At 38.0% G+C, this 18,308-nt stretch overlaps 1 protein-coding gene across 3 annotated transcripts in view; it reads left to right on the top strand.

The window, feature by feature from the left end:
* Positions 1 to 4,047: 4,047 nt before the first annotated feature.
* The window catches only part of LOC127950414 (retinoic acid receptor alpha-B-like), a 111,254-nt gene continuing 96,993 nt past the window's right edge, over positions 4,048 to 18,308 (top strand). For 2 of the 3 annotated variants that reach the window (XM_052547462.1, XM_052547469.1), the window contains exon 1: positions 4,048 to 4,224. The gene's annotated coding sequence lies outside the window, so the exon portion shown is untranslated. Of the gene's footprint in view, positions 4,225 to 10,197; positions 10,534 to 18,308 lie in introns of those variants that run through there. The other variant, XM_052547454.1, reaches the window with a different exon arrangement.

Genomic DNA, 18,308 nt, shown 5'->3' with positions numbered 1-18,308 from the left:
TGATTACTCTGTCAGTTCAGACTGGAAAATAAACACTGTTAAAAGATTTGCTCAGCTACTGTCCTTCTGTTTTAGGTAGGCTAGTAACTCTCTGTCACTTGTCAAATGGTCTATAAATATGACAGACTGATTCACACAGAGTTCCACAGTTACATTATCACTAATAACAATTAGCTTGAAACAAATTCAATATAAAGTAACTTTATACTGAAAAGTGAAGATTATTGTATTTCATATCACATCCTCAAAGCCAGTCAGAGTTCAGAGGTGTATTCATGCCAGACATTTCTCATGACCTTGAATACTGACACGCTCATCAAGACTGAAACTTCTGATGCCTGCCACTTCCTGTCTCAGTATCTACATCCTGTATTTTCACACCATGACCCTGAGTTACCACACCTCAGTGGGTGGCACATTAACTTTTGTAATCTGCTCTCATGCTGTTTTGTTGATATTTATCTTCAAAGTAAGTGTACCAGGGCCTTTTTTTCACCCCTTGCAATGGAAATTTCATCTTTCGATTGAGCATTAAAAACATAATGACATTCAGTACAGAAACAATATCAGTGTGTGCACAAGCAGAATGCAAGGCATGAAATCGTTAAATTAAACTCCCAACAAAATTGTATGTGCCATCAACCTTTATACACAGAGAGTTTTGACCGCCATTTTTCATAGCTGAAAACTTACATTTAGAACATTCTTTCAGCTAATGTGCAGCCTACAGCTTTTTAGGATTCAAACAAGCAGTTGCAGTTCAATGATACTAGAAAATCAACTGAAGAAGATGCATAATAACATTTGCACCAGCCATTACATCCCTTCAGGTTTAATAGCGAAACCTAGACATAACTAAAAACTTTTCTAATTGAATACAAACCTAACAATCTACCGTCTACCCCCATTCCCATATTTACATCCTCTCTCTCTCTCCTCCTCTCTCTGATCCCCCATACTTCCTGTTTTGCTGGCTAGACTTCACTGGCAGATTTACAACTGTGGGGTCAAAGTTTTACAGCAGCGTCCTATAAATCGTGTTCCACCCTCTCCCCATGTGCCCCTCGCTCTTCCTCACAGCACATACCTGTGTGTGGTACTGAGAGAGGCACACAATGCAGTTGGAAGTTATTAGCATTAACTCTTGCAATGTTTCAGTAACATTCACAACTTCATTTTATTATTCAGGAGGGGAGAGCAGGGATAATGGCAACACTCAATAAATGTAACTTTGGGAATAAGATGAGACACAAAGCACTCGGAGAACCCATATCAGGTATGTTAAAGCACAAGTCAAACACTTTTGTTAACTAAACTTGACCTAAAATTACAATAATTTGAGAATGTTCGCATGTTTATGGATCTCTGACATCAGGTAAAGGTCGCATGACATGGAGGTAAACAACAAAAATATAATAGTAGTATATTATATTAGAATTATTATTATTATAGATTTTTCCCCCATTTCCATAACCATAACTATTTCATGATTTAATTAATTGATAATGTTTCATCAATTCGCAAACCCCAGTTTTGGAAACCTTGCTCTACCTCCTTACAAAAAATAACTAAAAATTTAGTTTTTCATTAATAACACACATATTTAAAACAAATAAAAAGTTTTGAGTAAGGTTAGCATGTAAAAATGTCTTATCACAGTAGCTTTTGACTTTATGGTTATAATTTATTAGGAATATTTAATCTTATATGTTGTGGTGTTGTTTTTGGGCCTGATTTAGTGGAAATATTTCAAAACATAAAAATAAACCAGAAACAAAACCAAATCTGTGTTCCTCACTTTAAGTAACGTTTATTAATGTAGGCTCTTACAGCAATCAAAACGAGGGTCTGGCTCATGTACACATGCAGTACAAACAAATATAATACGTTATAAATATATATAGTATATAGAATATTATTAATAGTTAAAATATATTTGTAATACAATATACAAATATCATTATTACATTCATATTTAAAACATATTTAATCTGCCTTGATTAATTTATACAGTTAAAAGACACAGGAAGTAGCCGCTAATGTGTCAAAGATGCTGTAGGATATAAACTACATGTTGTCTGCATAAACGAGCAAAACAACCTAGCCATATTTCACTAGCCCACTTTAAAACTCGATTTGCCTTCGCAAGTTACTCCGTTACAAGGCAGACGGTGGGAGACTAAGCCTCGAACCCCCACTTTTTTTTTTTTTTTTGATATCGTGCCCACAAGCACACACTGAGCACAAATCCGAAACAGATGCAGCGTGATCCCTCACATCTGCACGCTGACACACAGACTCTCACCGCGTGTAGGATCGATAAGGTGCATTGATTATGCCTGGTGCTGACAGGCCTGCTGCAACTCTGCCTGTTCTGATCAATTCAGAGCTGCACTGGGATGGCTTGAGGTTAATTATATTTATCAAGGGGATCTACTCAAGGGTGTGTGTGTTGAAACTCAGGCTTAGATAGCACAGTATCAGTTTGAATGGGAGGCTGGGGCTTATTTGAGTTATTTCGTATGTATGTGTTAGTCCAAAGGGTGTAGGTGTAATATTTCATAACTGCAATAGTGTGGATGTATTTGAGTATGTTTGCTAAGGACTGTGGGTCATTGTCGGTTTCCTTTCTATTGAGCTTCATCATTGTCTAAAGGTTGTTTCCATTATATTTTCAGCAGTTAAAGAATTACACTTTGACGTTCAGTTCCTCATGCAGTTGTGCAGTATGTCATGTGACGTTTACATCAGTGGTCAAAAATGGTGCAACACATAAATATAAACACACTGGGAGCTTTTCATTTAAATTTATTTATTTATTTAGTTAGCTTTGTTCTTACAATGTGGAGATTGGTGACCAGTACGGGTTTTACTATATATATACACGACTGTTCAAAAGTTTTAGATTTAAAAGGATGCAATGAATTGATCAAAAGTGACAGGAAAGAGATGTATAATCTTACTGAAGATTCTATTTCAAATAGTAAAATCTATTGTTTTGAACTTTCTGTTCATGAAAGAATCCTGACAAACAAATCATAGCTTCCACAAAAATATTAGGCAGCACAACGGTCTTCAATATTGATAATAATATGCTAAAATGCACATTAGAATGACTACTGAAAGATCCTGAGACACTGAAGTCCGGAGTGTTGACTGCTGAAAATTTACTTTGGCTATCATTACATTTTTAAATATATTCAAATTGAAATTTAAATTGTAATACTATTTCAAAATATTACTGTTTTAATGCATTTTTGATCAAATATGCAGCCTTTCAAAAACATTAAAATATCTTATAGACGCCAACTTGAACTTGAACAGTAGTGTTCTGAATGTTATTGTTTTAATATGAACATAAAGTTTGGCTGCAGTAATTGCTGCTCTCTAGTTAATGAAAAAAGGGAGCTTTGTGACTAATATCTTTGTTAACACCTAAACCCTGACACATATACACATTAAAAGCAGTCTTTCGCTTCTGGGAAAACTAAAAATATTGATGACTCATCCAGATTTGTCCAATCAAATGCTCTCTGGAATGATAAGGTCCCGCCCCATATTATTACCTAGCAACGAGCAAATCATGGCGCCACTTTATAAACAAAGTTGACAAGCCCTTCAATTTGTCTCACCAAAACTTCCTGTTTCAACAGGAAGTACATCAACACAGGAAGGAAAGATTTGTCAAGTGATTTCAATAGGTCTTTAAGACACATTTGTATCTCAGGAGACATAATACTAATGCTTGCTCATGCTAAATGTACATGCTAGCTCTGATAACACTATATTTGTGTTACATAATTCAACTTTATGTTATTGCAGAAATCTAAAACTTTGAATCAGATTCATCCATTGTTCAAACAAAGATTTTTTGTGTGTGTGTGTGGGCATGTCTGTGCACCCAGAATGCCCTGAAGTGACCCCGGTTTCACTTCTCTTTTCAGAGGGTGTTGATGATAGTGCTTGGGCACCAAATAAACAGCAAGAGGAACAGGAAGCCCTTGGTGAGGAGCATTGCGTGAGAGACAGTGAGAAGTGGGCTGAGGTTTTGAGCGTATGTGTGTGTACGTGTGCGCTTCTGTTCTTCACTTTAGTTTTGCAGTGGCATGTACTGACGGGTGAATGTTACCCAGTGACCTGACTTTTCATATATAAAATCTGCATATGAAGTATTCTGGATATATGAATCTTTAAGAAGACTTAACAGTGTCACTCTCTCTTCAGGTAAGAAGATCAACTCTAGAATTAATATTACAGCAGTCTCTGTGGCGCTCGTAAGTGGCTATTTTAAGAAAAAAATCTAGAGTGTTACAGTTTCCTCTCACATAGATAGATTTTCAGGACCTCTGGAGGAGAGGATGTATGTTTTGTGAGGGGCTCCTGCTCGCGAGGGCTGACTGCCCGATGCCTGCTCACTGTAATGTGAAGCGACAGCTAGCCTTCACGCACCAGTGGGCTCCGTGTCCTAAAATGGACACAGGAGGACTCTTTCATGAAAGAAAAAAAAGGGGTAGAGGCAGGAGTATGTGGGAACATCTTTTTGTAGAAAGTGAAAGACATAAAAAACAACCTGATTGTTTGTTGTGCAAGCATTTATTTATTTATTGTGAAGTTTGGACTTGTGTAGAATTTTTTTTTTTTTTTGCGCAATTTGGACCAATGTGAAAAATAAACAACATCTCTATTTTATCTTAATCCAAAATGCTTCATATCTGAAAAATAACTGTTTTTCAGTCTGTTTTGAACACACACACACACACACACACACACACACACACACACACACACACACACACACACACACACACAAGAAAGCACAAATGTAGGTGAGTTGATTGAGTTCAGAAACAAATGGGAGGAATCGAGAAAGACAAGGTAGGAAGCAGCATGTATACATAATTCACCCCGACACCCACAGTACCATGCGGCTTATATAGTGAAGTTGATGTTTATTTGTGTTACTTTTTACAGAACTAATGTATTCTTACGATGGTAATATCATGGTTCTAGATGATAGCTATATTTACATGCTAGTCCATGGTACCACAAATGATGTCATGTTACTATCATAGTACATTAAACAACATGGTATTAGTCTGGCAGATGTCATAAAAACAGTATTTTGTTATGGTATTGTAACATGTCAGTAGAGCATGGTGCAATGCAATGGAAGTCAATTTGGATAAAAGCATCTGGCAAATGCAATTTTGAAAAAAAAAACAACAACAATACTGTGGTACTTTTTGTTGGAGTACTATATTGTTCCATGTCATGTATTTGTACATTTGCCATCAACTGAACCCATGTAAACCAAAACAATAAAAATGGGCAGCAGAGTGATCTCTCTCTGGATTGTAATTGAGGCAGCAAAGATCCTTTTCCTGGTCCTTCTCTAAGGCTTAATGATGTGATCAATAACTAATTAAAAAAACGGACCAACAGATTATCTATGTTAGACTCAAGCTTTCAAACAAGACAAGCAGTAAAAACAGGAACGTCTGCCCGTCAAGTGTCTGAATGCATGTTGTCATGTTTGTAAAGCGTAGCAGTTAGTGCATAAAGAAAACCTGTGTACACTTCCTAAACTTGCGGTCTTTTAACAAGCATCAATTTCCACCTAATTAGTGCCTAGGGTTTTAATTGCAGTTTACAGAGTTGTTCGGTTTTATTGAGCTTGTGAATGTGTGTTTGTGTACAGTCAGAAAGGGCTCGGCATGCATCAATTGGAGCAGGCAGCTTCTATTTATGCAACTGTTTTGACTGGTTATATATTAGTGGCACTGACATGTATCTGTGATCTTGCTACCAATGAAAAATTAACTAGAAGAGGTTTGATTTTTTTAGTGATGACAAAAGGTTACGAATATGATTCAGATAAATAACACCACCACATTGATCCAGTAGTCTTGGGCAACTTTTTGATCTTGTTGTGAATTTGGGTCAGTGGATGTTCAGAGAGCACATGAAGAAGACAAGGTAGGATGTGGTAAGTGAGGTGAATAATTCATTTGTCTGTCTTCCATGTGTGCCCTGTCTGCACTTTCATCACCCTCATTATCCCTGTCATCGCTGGGCTCTGTCCTCTCCACGGGCTCCTGGTGCCATTCACTCACTGCCTCTGAGAAGGCAGCACTGTGCCTAATGCGGATCTATTTCAACAGATTAGTTTCCCTGAGAAGAGAGGATGGATTGAGAGTCTTTTGTCCATCAAACTGTACCTACAGTAGCCTAGCTGGAAACATTTACAAATTATCATACAAAATTTATTTCATGCACTACTATTTAAAAGTCTAGGGTTAGTAAAATGACATTTGAAGAAATTAATGCTTTTATTGAGCAAGGATACACTAAATCTATTTAAGAGTGAAAATAAAGACTTGTAAGAATAAGAACCCCATTCCATTCTGAGGTTCATAATCATTACTTGTATTCAGCCTCAGCCAACCATTATTCCAACAATATCAGCTCTTTGAGGGCCATACTGTCAGTCCTGATCTGATCCTACCTTCCTGTTTTGATAAGAAATATGTCAACCAGTCTAGGGGTAAGAAGATGAACATTATGCACTTTGAAAAACAAATAAAACTGAACTAGTGATTGTACAAGAAACTAAAGAAACTCATTGAAGACCAACCCCACTTCTTTCTGCTCTCCTCAAAGTACATCTCAGTAATTCTACTAGCCTCATCTTATGGCAGTACCTCCGACCTACATTCTGCCTTTTTTCCCCTCTACTTTCTCCCCACTCATTTAGTTCTGTCTATTGTTATCAGTCTGTGTAACAGGCTTCATTCCATGGCTTTGTTCTGGCAGGCGAATGAGCACAGAAAGGGAGGTGGAGGGTTGGCAAGAGAAAGGGCAATCGAGTTTGTTTCTTTAAAGGATATCAGTCACTTCGATACGATCGGCCTCCCAAGCAGCAGATTCACAAACACGAGACTTCCTCTCCCTGAACCAAAGGCACCAACAATCATACTTCAGCTCTAGCACTCACATATGAAGGGTGTTGATACGCCAATAAAACAACTCTAGACATGTTTGAAAGCTAATAAATGGCACAAATAGTCAAATAACAGAGGGATAATCAGTCATAAAATCAATAATGTGCTACTACAACTGTTAAGTATTATGGTGACTAAACAGTCTTTATGTCTGGCGCAACTTACTTTTGATGGATAAATGAAAAATCCAGCGTATTTTCTTTTGCACTATAGACTATAATGACTACAGTGTTAACATTGATATAAGGTTATCAAAGAGAGCCGACAAAGATTTGAAACAGCCCATTACGATCTCTGACGGTTGGCAAGGAAAATAAAGGAGACATAAACGTGCGCTAACACATGCACTTTAAATAAAAGTAAACCTGACTGCTCTGCCTATAGATGCTAAAGGGTTAAGTACGTTCACTGCCCGCATCTGGGAGTCATTTAAAACATTCCACAAGGCTTACCACATGCTTTCATACAGGCTAAACCCCATGAAGCAGATTTTTCTATCCAGAGCTGGAAGTTTTCAAAGAGTAAATATCAGAAAATGAAACTGTTATAACATTTTAAAGGCTCTAGATGAGATGGTGCGAGGATGGCAAAGAAGAATGTACTCGTCTGGAGATCTGTGACGATCTTTGCCTGTCTTTGTGTACCAGTGCATGTGTGGATCAGTAGTAAGGCTGTCCTCTTTGAAGTGGTGGGATGCTAAACGGCGCTAGCTCTTTCCCACCATCTGATAGGATCTTCACAGGCTTGCGTTCCCAGCTCATTTCCTCTGGTCAAGTCTTGTGACCCGTCAAGACACAGAGGAGTTTTAGGTGTGTGCTCTAGCTGCAATACAAAGGCCATACAAATTAAACCTTGTGCAATTAAACAATGACAAAATGACAAGCACACGTAACCCAAGTAGGCCTAGTAAATTTCCTTCCAGAACTGCAGTAGAGAATCATCTACGAAAAAATTAGAAATCTAATACAGTCCAACATCCAAATAACTCCATTCCTATAGCATGGAGGTAGTAACATCATGTTGTGGGGGTGTTTCTCTGCAGCAGGGACTGAAGCACTTCTCAGGATAGAAGGAAAAATGGATGGGGCAAAATGCCATTAAATACTTGAGGAAAATCTGCTGCCCAGAAAGTTGTCAAAGGGAAGAAGGTTTAACTTCCAACATGACAATGACTCAAAAGCAAACAGCAAAACAGATCACAGAGTGGTTGAAGAAGAAGAAATGTCCTTGCATGGCCTGATCAGAGCCCAAATATAAAGCCCACTGAAAATCTGTGGAATGACTTAAAGACTGCAGTCCACAAACGCTCCCCATCGAATTTACCTGAACTTGAGCAGTTCTGCAAAGAAGAGTGGGTAAATATGAGGTATTATGAAGTGACCATTTAAAACAGGGATCTTCAGATTTTTCTGGCCAAAGACCCAAAGTCAAAAACTAAAACAAAAGATCCCTGTTTTAAATCATCATATTATAGGCTTCACTAATTTAGTTCCATTATACCTCTGAAGAATTCATAACATGAAGTAACACAACTAAAGACTTTGCCAAAACTGGGTGAAATCCATTTTTCCTCAGAGAGAGTGTCCTGTCTGATTAGGAGTACTCTAAAAACTCCATATAACCTTACACATGGGATATGTTTCTAAATATATAACAGAGAACATTTTGATTTCCCCCCAAATGTCTTGCATTTCATTTCTTTATAGGTTGAAGAAGGGGATTATGGGTCATTAGAACAGCCACTGAAGCCCATCAGCCAAGCAAACCACATGTGACATGACTCCATCTAAAGGATAGTTTCTTTTTCTCTTCTATTAATGTTACGTTCCCTCATTTGCAAGGTGATGGGCCATTTAGTCAAAAGGTCTTGGCATTCTTTCAGCAGTTGTACTATTTGCAAACACACTCAGTAGGGAAACCAAGAGGGGTCACTCAGAGTGGGCAGTAATATTGTACACGATGAGCAGCAAACAAGTAGAGGCAAAGGCGGCTCCTAGAAATAGCTCTTGTAAACAAGATGAGAAGAGACAAACTGACAACACTTCCCTGTTGTGGGGGGAAAAAACATATTAAACCAGTGTTTGCTGGTCTCTCAACGTATTTACTCTAGTCCAGTCTGGCTTGAGATTTCTTCTTTAGTGGCTTAATGACTTTAGTCAGCCTGTTTAATTGTTGTTTCACTGTGGATGGCTTCTCTTCTGTTTGAAGTTCTTTGTTGCAAAAGAAGACCTTTTGCCACATTGATACGGTGTCCTTGTTGTCACAGTAAAGTGAAGAAAGGTCATATACTGAGTGTGGATGAGCTTGTGTAAATTCAAGGCATCATCACAAGATCAATGGTGCTTGCAGTTATTTTTCACACAGTGCACATCACCATGTTGACACAAGTGTTCTGAGACCACAAAGGACAGCAATGCAAATGTTGCTTAAAGCCTTTTGGAGCGCTCTACTACCATATTATACACTAATGAAATGAAAAGATACTTGAGGCACCATTGAAAGTTTTTCAGATTTACACACTGGTGGAACTTCTAGGCACCTGAAGATGGCTCAAATATTTGACTTTGCACTCTAAGAACTTCATTAATTTCTTTAATTTCTTTCAAAAGCCTTTCCCGTATGATTTAGGGTTACTGGAGGTACTGGTGATTGTGTTAAAAGAGTTCTTGTTGAAATGTATGGATTCCATTTGGTTCCTCATATCCCTATTCAATCAAAATGGTGCTGTTTTTTTTCACATATATGATATTTGTCAATTCTAAACAATACACTTTAATTTTAGATAGACAAACCTCTTTAATCCATTAACATGCTTATTCTTATTACTTTGATAATCACATCGTTTGATCAGGTTATAATTTGCTAACTTCAAAAGCAAAATGTGTAGTGGTTCTATGGTACCCCTTCATTTTGTCAGGAACATGCCTCATATGTCTCCTTTACAGTGTTTCCAACCAACCTAGAATTTGGGTTCTGTCAGTCTTAGGGACCTTAAATGGTTCATCCAATCTCTTTTCATTTTTTTTTACAGTGTAATTGTGCAAGAGCTTCCAGATGATGTCTGCAACTGTTTTTTCTAAACAGCAGTGACCTGAAACATAGCCTTGCCCTAATGCAAAAGCACTAAACTTCCTGCATAACGCGCTGTGGTTACATAAAGACAGGCACCAGCTGAGCTTACGTTCAGTGGTATCGTGCCCTGAAGTGACACCGTGCTCAAGGGGAGGATGGGAGGAGACGGCGGCGTGGGCTGGCCGGTGTTCGGTTTCACCAGCTCACACGTGACCGCAATGGCTGCTTGTCTGTTCCTTGCGGTGCATCATTCCTCTACCGCCCAGCGAATGTAGGCTACAGTAGTTTGCTCGCTTCGCTGAACTGTCAGTGCGGCCACTTACCACCCACCGAAGCGAAATTCCTCTACAGGTTCAGCCGAGCAGCTTACCGGCTGAGAAGAACCGCATTCGGGAGAGAAATTAAACCGTCTTGAGGTTCAACGTCCACCAACCAACACAGCAGTAGGAGGAGTCAACAGGTATTGGCGCTCTCTATTTACGTGACAATGCGAACGCTAGGCTGACAGGTATTCATACTGACAGCGTCTTGACAGATGTGGAGCGGTGAATAGGCGCCTCTTTCGGCGCTCAGGTGCGGTGTGATACTTAACTGTAGCCTTACGTTGAGTTTGATCGAAACCGCATACCGGGGGTAATAATGACCGGTCCGCGGCAGCAGCGTAATAAAATGCGCTGTATTGTTCCCTCACTTGAATGGCAAACGTGTCTTTGAAAGCGTTTGCAGCAGGTCTTTCGTAAAAAGCGTCGCTGCGCTGCACTAGCTGAGCCTGTATCGACTTTATTCAAGCTATTTGTTTTTGTTGCTGGTCTTTTAAAATCTTAACCATGTTATGCATCTGATAATATAGGCACATATAACACGCTAAGCGCGATTTAAGTGTGCAGTGTCATGTTAGATCACAATGAATTGAAATAGGTCACAAACAAAAGCTACAAATGCCTCTATATAAGTAATTTCCTGCGTGGATTAACTAAAAATAGTTTAAGAGCATTTGGTTCAACATGCAATATTAATACTGAGCATACTGAGACACAACGTCAGGGTTAACTTGTCTTAAGCTGCAATTTAAAGTGATAGTACACCCGAAATTCAAATTATTAGTAATACAGGAGTGGAAAATGTAATCCTTGTCTGGTTGTTTAAACCCTGTATGACTTTCTTTCCTCTGTTGGGAGTCCCTTATGTTCTGTTTAATAACAGTTTACTTTCCTTACAGTGAAAGTGAATCGGGACTGAGACTGTCATGCTGTCTAATATATCTTATTATTTCTTCAGGAAAAAAAAGGTCAACATGAATGAGTAAATGACTATCCGTTTAACTGCAGCAGTATAGGGATGAAATGAGTCATGCTTGAGATGCACTGAAACTGTACAGCATAATTTTGTAAGAAGCGAGGTGTTTTGGGTAAGTTCTGTTTTCGCAGTCAAATGGGAAGTTCCTCAACCATCTGTCTGCAATAGAAAGAGGAATGGGTATGATATTTGCTTCCTCTATGCGCTGTTACTTTTATGCCTGTCGTCTGCAGAGACATCTGTCACAAAGCTTGACATTTAGATTTTTTTTTTCTACTCGTGCATGCTCACTGTATCACCTCCTGTGGTGTTTGTCTCAAACCTTCCATCAGGGCTCTCTAATGTTCTTCGTTGTTCCAAAATAGCAGGAAGGGGAACACAAATCAGGGTGCTGTCCAAGTCCTTGCCATTTTTTCTGAAATCTGATATTTAACAGACCATGTTTTCACACTGCTGGATATTACTAGGTGACACGCCTCTATTTATTTTTCTATACCTGCCCCCCCCTCCCTCCAGTGCATGGATTTTAGCGTAATCTGTCATTAATCATTTCAAATTGTCCACAGTATTGTTGATTGATGGAAGTGATGATTAAATATGCTGGATCCCGGTCTTTAAAAGCTTAGTTCACCCAAGAATTCTGTCATCATTTACTCACCCTCATGTCTTTCCAAACGCGTAAGACTTTTGTTCATTTTTGGAACACAAATGAAGATTGTTCATCCATTTGAAGTCTTCGTAGTCATCATTTACAAACTACGTATGGACATTATAAAAGTAATCTAAATGAATTGAGCAATTCAGTTCAGGCTTTCTGAAAAGACATGATTGCTTTATATAGTGAACAGATTTTATTCTAGACTTTTATTCACTTACATTTTAAGAAAAGTTAGTAAAGTATAGGCCCCAAAAAATTTCTGCATAAATTTTTCACAGGTGTTTTTTCCATAATTTGAATTATGCGTTGCATTGTGCTGTGTTGTAAAGTTAAAAGAAATATCCATAAACTTCAAATAATAGCGCTTCCATTTACCATATTTGATGTTCTCTATTATGTGCATTTATCATTACTTTCTGTTCTTTCTTTCTTTCTTAGACCAGGTTTTTCATTTAATTAAAGATTCTGAATTGCCGGTCAAACTTCTTTATAATGATCCATGTCGGCAAATAAACAATGCGAGATGTTGTTGGGTGTCAGATATGCACAGACAAACATTGATTTTGATGTTTACAATGAAAGAGAGCTATTAATATAATTAACCAGAGCAAACCCATAAAACTACATTTCTTGAGGCTCAAACCCGTCTTGAAATGTGATGTTTCAGTGTTAATATTACTCATTACATACACATAATGTGTGTGAGTTACTGATACTGATCTTTTCCCATTGTTTTTTTATTTTTATCAGAAAACATGCAGCTGCAAATAAATGACTTTGACCTCCATAATTGTAAAGAAAATAAGTAGGTCATATGAGAAAAGAAACAGAAATCTTGCCGTGAACTCTGCATAGACAGCACTGAGTAAGAAGGTTCAAAGCTGCAACAACATGTAAAAGCTGACATTAGTTTACTGGAGTTTTTTTTTTTTTTTTAATTTTAGCTGTAGTTTTTTTTTTTTTTTTTAAATACACAGTACTTAAAAGTAGTCCAGATTATGTTTATTTTGGCATCTTTCTCATTTTGTCTTACATTTTTTTCTGTATATGGGACTCATTCAGTTAGCTCATCCAGCTCAGAGCCCTTGCAGACCTGCTTCATTACACCTGCTTCTCTTGTTCCCCAGTTTATGTTGTAGTGGAACAGGTGAGAATGGGATTTGTTTTATTAGGGTTTCAGGGATTGTCAGATAAGGACAATAAAAATTGCTGACCTTTCTTGAAATGGGATATTTTCATCTTTCTTTTTTCATAGTCTACCTGACTTGCTCTGTCAGTTTGGTAAACGGACAACCTGTCCATTAGCACCCTGTTATTGGCATTGTCTCTATTTTTACTCCTGTGTATTCTTTACATGTCTTATTTTTGTTGGTGTGGACTCAGACTACATTCAGCATTTTTGCCTTAAAGGGATAATTCACCCATGAAGGAAATTTCTGTCATCGTTAACTCACATCATTTGTCGTTCCAAACCTGTATGAGTTGCTTTCTTATGTTGAATATAAAATAAGATATTTTAAAGATTGCTGGTAATCAAACAGTTGGTGGTTGCTATAGACTTCCATAGTATTTTTTCCTACTATGGAAGTCCATAGCAACCACCAACTGTTTGATTACCAGCAATCTTTAAAATATCTTCTTGTATGTTCAACATAAGAAAGCAGCTATGTAAATGTGCCCAAGAGAAGCAGGTGATCCTAGTCCTAGATCCTAGAATTATTATTCAAGCTCACTTAAAACAGATTAATCAATAAATAATTTGGTCAACCCACCCCAGAATACACGATTTCGATTTTCTTCCCCCACATGCACTTCTTTTTTACAAGATTATATCCTGGTAAATATATAAAAGATGTTATGTCTGCCTTCCCATTTGTATATTTGAAAAAGAAAAGGCCACCCAGGCTTTGTTCACATGTCTGCAATGTTACTAAAACATCCCCAGATGAAGACAAGACATTAATGACTAAACCTTTAGAAAGAGAAGCAGGAAGTAGGTGTGTTTATTTCCCGTCAGTCACAATTTCCTTTTGTAAAACTTGCTATTCAGCTAGGCAACATATCTTTGTTTTGAACACATTGCCTGATGAGTGGCATCACATGCAGCCTTGGGCAATGCAATCTGAGGACAGACTCGGTTCTAATGACCGGAATGATTTCACGAGAAACATGCGCTCAGTCCGTGACACAGTCGCTTTGTGTTTTTACTTGATATATATTTACCAAAACCTGGCATTTATGACATGTAATTGGAATAGGATTTGATGTTTTCCTTTTAGGCATGTCTCTGTTGTAGGAGTAGTGAGTGTGTCAGGACGGGGAAGCTCATGGGCTGTACAGCAGGAGACAGATGGGTGGAGGGAACTTAAACAAGCTGCTCTGGCCTTCTCTCCTCACTTTGACAGTGTGCCAGCCACGGCGCCGGGTCTCTGTCATTATTTAACGGCCGGCGTTAATGGGCTCTGTCTGCCTGGCTGCCCCCCTGGCTGCCGGGAGAAAGAGAATTAAATTTGAAGGGAAAGGGTTGTGTACTTCCTTGGCCATGCAGTGTGTGTGAATGAGACAGAGTTTTCTTGTTTCCTCGCAGAACATAATGGTTTCTATGCTAGTAGCTGGTGGTAATTTAGGTTCTTCTCAAGTCTTGCATGGACCACTGTGACATAAAGTCACAACAGCTTTTCTGCACCAATTGTTTCTTGCCATCAGTGGTGTATTTATCTCAGTCACCCTTGAGCAGTTTTGGTGCAAGGAATGGAAAAACATCTGGATTAGCTCTGTAAACCCCAATAGCACGAAGGGGGAAAGTCATATTCACATCTAGTGCACAGTTGAATGGTGCTTTGTTAGGGCACATTTCAGTTGAAAGTGCTCACTCTGAAGCCCTGAGCACTGTTTGTGAGGTTCTCAGTCTGAAGGGAATTACTTTTATGTTCATATTTGTCACTTCTTTTTTAATAGCAATGTTATGTTCGTACATAGCAGCAAAATTGATCCAAATTGTTGATCCAAATACATTTTTGTATCAAATGTCGAGTTTGTTACAAAACTTGCTGATGGTCTCGCTTTGTCTGTTTTGTAAAACGCACATGGAAAAAATGTAAATATATTTCAGATTCTTCAAGAAGAGGGATTTTATCTTACGAATAAGGCAATTAAATTGCCATTTTATGTGTACATACATACTATTAAAATGTTAACTTAACTTCCTAGGACAAAAGAAGATCTTTACAGAAAGGTGAAACCAACCTGATCCAGATATGACTTTCAGGGTTTTGCATACTTTGTAGTTTCAGAGAACAATGGCTCTCATTCACTAGGCATGCGCATGCACAAATTTGCATATGAAACCTGCATACGAATGTCTTCACGTACAAATCATTATTCGCTAATACTTTCCTACAATCTTTTTTTCATAAATGTAAGAAAAAATATAAAAACAACTGAAAGCACAAGTATCTTAATCAGTCTAGTTAAAACAAAATGTATATTATGTATAATTTTATATAATTACAATAAAATTTATATTTAATCTTACAATTATTTAATCAGTAAAGGAGTAAGAAAATCTGCATAGCTCGAGCTGCAAGGTTTCTCTTGATAACAGCACATGTACAGCCGGCTATTGGGAGCTCTGTAAACTGGATCTACATAAAAGGTGTTTTATTGTGAATGAACTGGTTTTGAGGGCTGCGCATGGCATTGCTCAAAGATATGGTGAGATCGTGTCTGTAGAAAGTGTCACAAAGGGTTGCGTGGAGTATTTTTGAGAGAGTGCTGAAAGGCTGTAAAGGAAAGTTTGTGTGGAAAGCACTTATATGGAGATAGTATGGGCGTGTTTTGGAAATGTCTAACCTTGTGCACGCAGCTGCTCATTTAGAATAATTAAAATTCACTAACATTTGGATGAGGTTCAGAACAAATTCAAATGTGTACACACATGTTGTGAATTAGGCTGAGAGTTTTCGTGAGAAGTTCAAATATAAATAAAAATAATCTACGCAATTATTAGTGACCCAGTGATTTCCTAATCCAAACTGGATTTCCTTTTATTCGCAGCAGGCCTTTAGTAATGGAAAGAGACTTGGAGTAATAGATAAAATGAGATGAGATGAGATGATATGATGAACTTGACAGGTCCAATAAATGGAAACAATTAATGTAAAGTGAACACACTTATGAATTGTTTATGTGATTTTCTAAGTGTCATGTCTGTCTGTGTGCATGACCGAATGAGGGTAAATTAAAAATTTCATGCTGGAGGTGGGCCATCAGTATACAATTACTCAAAGACCCACCACACTTAAAATTTACTAAATGATTTCACAGCTAATATGTATTCCAGACATCGGGAGCTGCAAGCACCTTTTCCAGGCTTAAAATCCTCTAGTTGAAAGAAAAATGAGAGAAAAGGTTTATTTATTTATTTATTTTTTGCAAATACAATAGTAGTATCGATTTATATATATGAAAACGTTTATTGGTGTTTTACCACATGCAATTTACAATTTAAAGCTGCAGTTTTGTAAAGTTTTGTAAAAATATATTTTTTACATATTTGTTAAACCTGTCATTATGTCCTGACAGTAGAATATGAGACAGATAATCTGTGAAAAAATCAAGCTCCTCTGGCTCCTCCCAGTGGTCCTATAGCCATTTGCAGAAAGTCATCCGCTCCCGGTAAAAAACAACCAATCAGAGCTGCGGTCTGTAACTTTTTGTTCTGAAACTTTGTTTCAAAATTAAGAAAAATGAACATAATAAGCAAGTACACCATGAATCCATTTTCCAAACCGTGTTTTTAGCTTGTCCTGAATCACTAGGGTACACCTATAATAAGTGTTTATATTCAGACTATTTTAGATTGCTTCGGGGGTACCGCGGCGGAGTAACCCAGTACCTTTGTGATTCTTCATAGACATAAACAGAGAGAAGTAGTTCCGGCTACGATGTTCTTCCGCAAGACGCAAGCAGTTCTGTTTATTAACCGCTAGAGCGTCAAAAGTTCCCTACTGCAGCTTTAAGTCAATGAATGAAACTTATAATGTATTTTGGAATACATTTTTAGACCCAGACAAACAAATGAGCATCATGACAATAATTCATAAAACAGTTTTTCGATTTACTAGAACTCTGACCAAGAAATCTTAGATACAAAGCAAATATGCTTTAGAAAATGTAATTCATTGTTGTGTTAGGAAATGTCAGTGTTATTGTATTCTTGCACAGTGCAAACCGACTGTGTGGCCTGCAGTCAGAGGTGGGAAAGGTGGAAAATCTGTTGGGACATGTTAGACCGAGCCACTGATCTTTGGAGGTGCATGACAGTGGGCCTCTTCATGTCTCCCCTGTGAGTCTTTGAACCTCCTTGTGCCATGACACAACAGTTCAAAGGCTCCTCTCTTAACTCAATGCCCTCGTAAAAAACCCAGATAGCATGTGTGAATATGAAACAGAAGTGTCGCAGCGCTAGTCCCCTCATTTTTGATTTATGGCCCCCAGTGCACCATGGACACTAGTTCTCTAAGTTGTAGCCCAGCCATGGCAGAATGCCCCCATAATGGTGAGCATGTAAAATGCTCTTAGCTTTGTTCATCCTTTGCATTCCTCTCTTGCAGTTCTTCAAACTTCATAGGGGCTTGTTTTTTAATGCTTCATATTGCCATTAGAAACTACAGAATCTAAAAGATCCATGAGTGGTGAGGCACAGGAATATAGCTTTTCTGCACCAGAGTTCAGTCATGAAACTCAATGAAACGCTAATGATATTCAGAGTTAAATGACTTGGCACAAGTTGATTGGTTCATGCTGCATATACAGCCAATTAGCTTACTGCCTTGCATTTAAATGGCTGGCTAGCATTCACTTGAGATTCCTGCAGCGTGCTTTCAGAGTTTTCTGAAACCCTCCACCTTCCCCAGCTCCACCTATATAGATCTGCTACAGGTTATTTTATATGCTATTTGTTCAGCAGCAGTATGTCTTAAATACTCATTGCACTGTATTGTCATATGCATATATTATATATATTGGTATAACCAACAACAGCAGCAATTTAGCAGCAGCGTAGCAGATCTGTTCTGCCAAGACCAAAGACATTAACATTGCCATATTCATCACCATGTTAAAATGTTCCGAGAGCTGTCATGATTGAAATACAGTTTAGCTAGACAAGGGACTACATGTGACACACTCGCTTAAAAACACACGATCATGCTACAGTTATTCTGGCTTTGCTAATACAGTATGATGACTAAAATGGTACTTTGGAAGATTTTATTGAG

This window comes from Carassius gibelio, chromosome A3 (genome assembly GCF_023724105.1).
Source record: "Carassius gibelio isolate Cgi1373 ecotype wild population from Czech Republic chromosome A3, carGib1.2-hapl.c, whole genome shotgun sequence".
NCBI classification, from domain to species: Eukaryota; Metazoa; Chordata; class Actinopteri; order Cypriniformes; family Cyprinidae; genus Carassius; species Carassius gibelio.
This window is presented reverse-complemented; position numbering and strand designations above follow the sequence as displayed.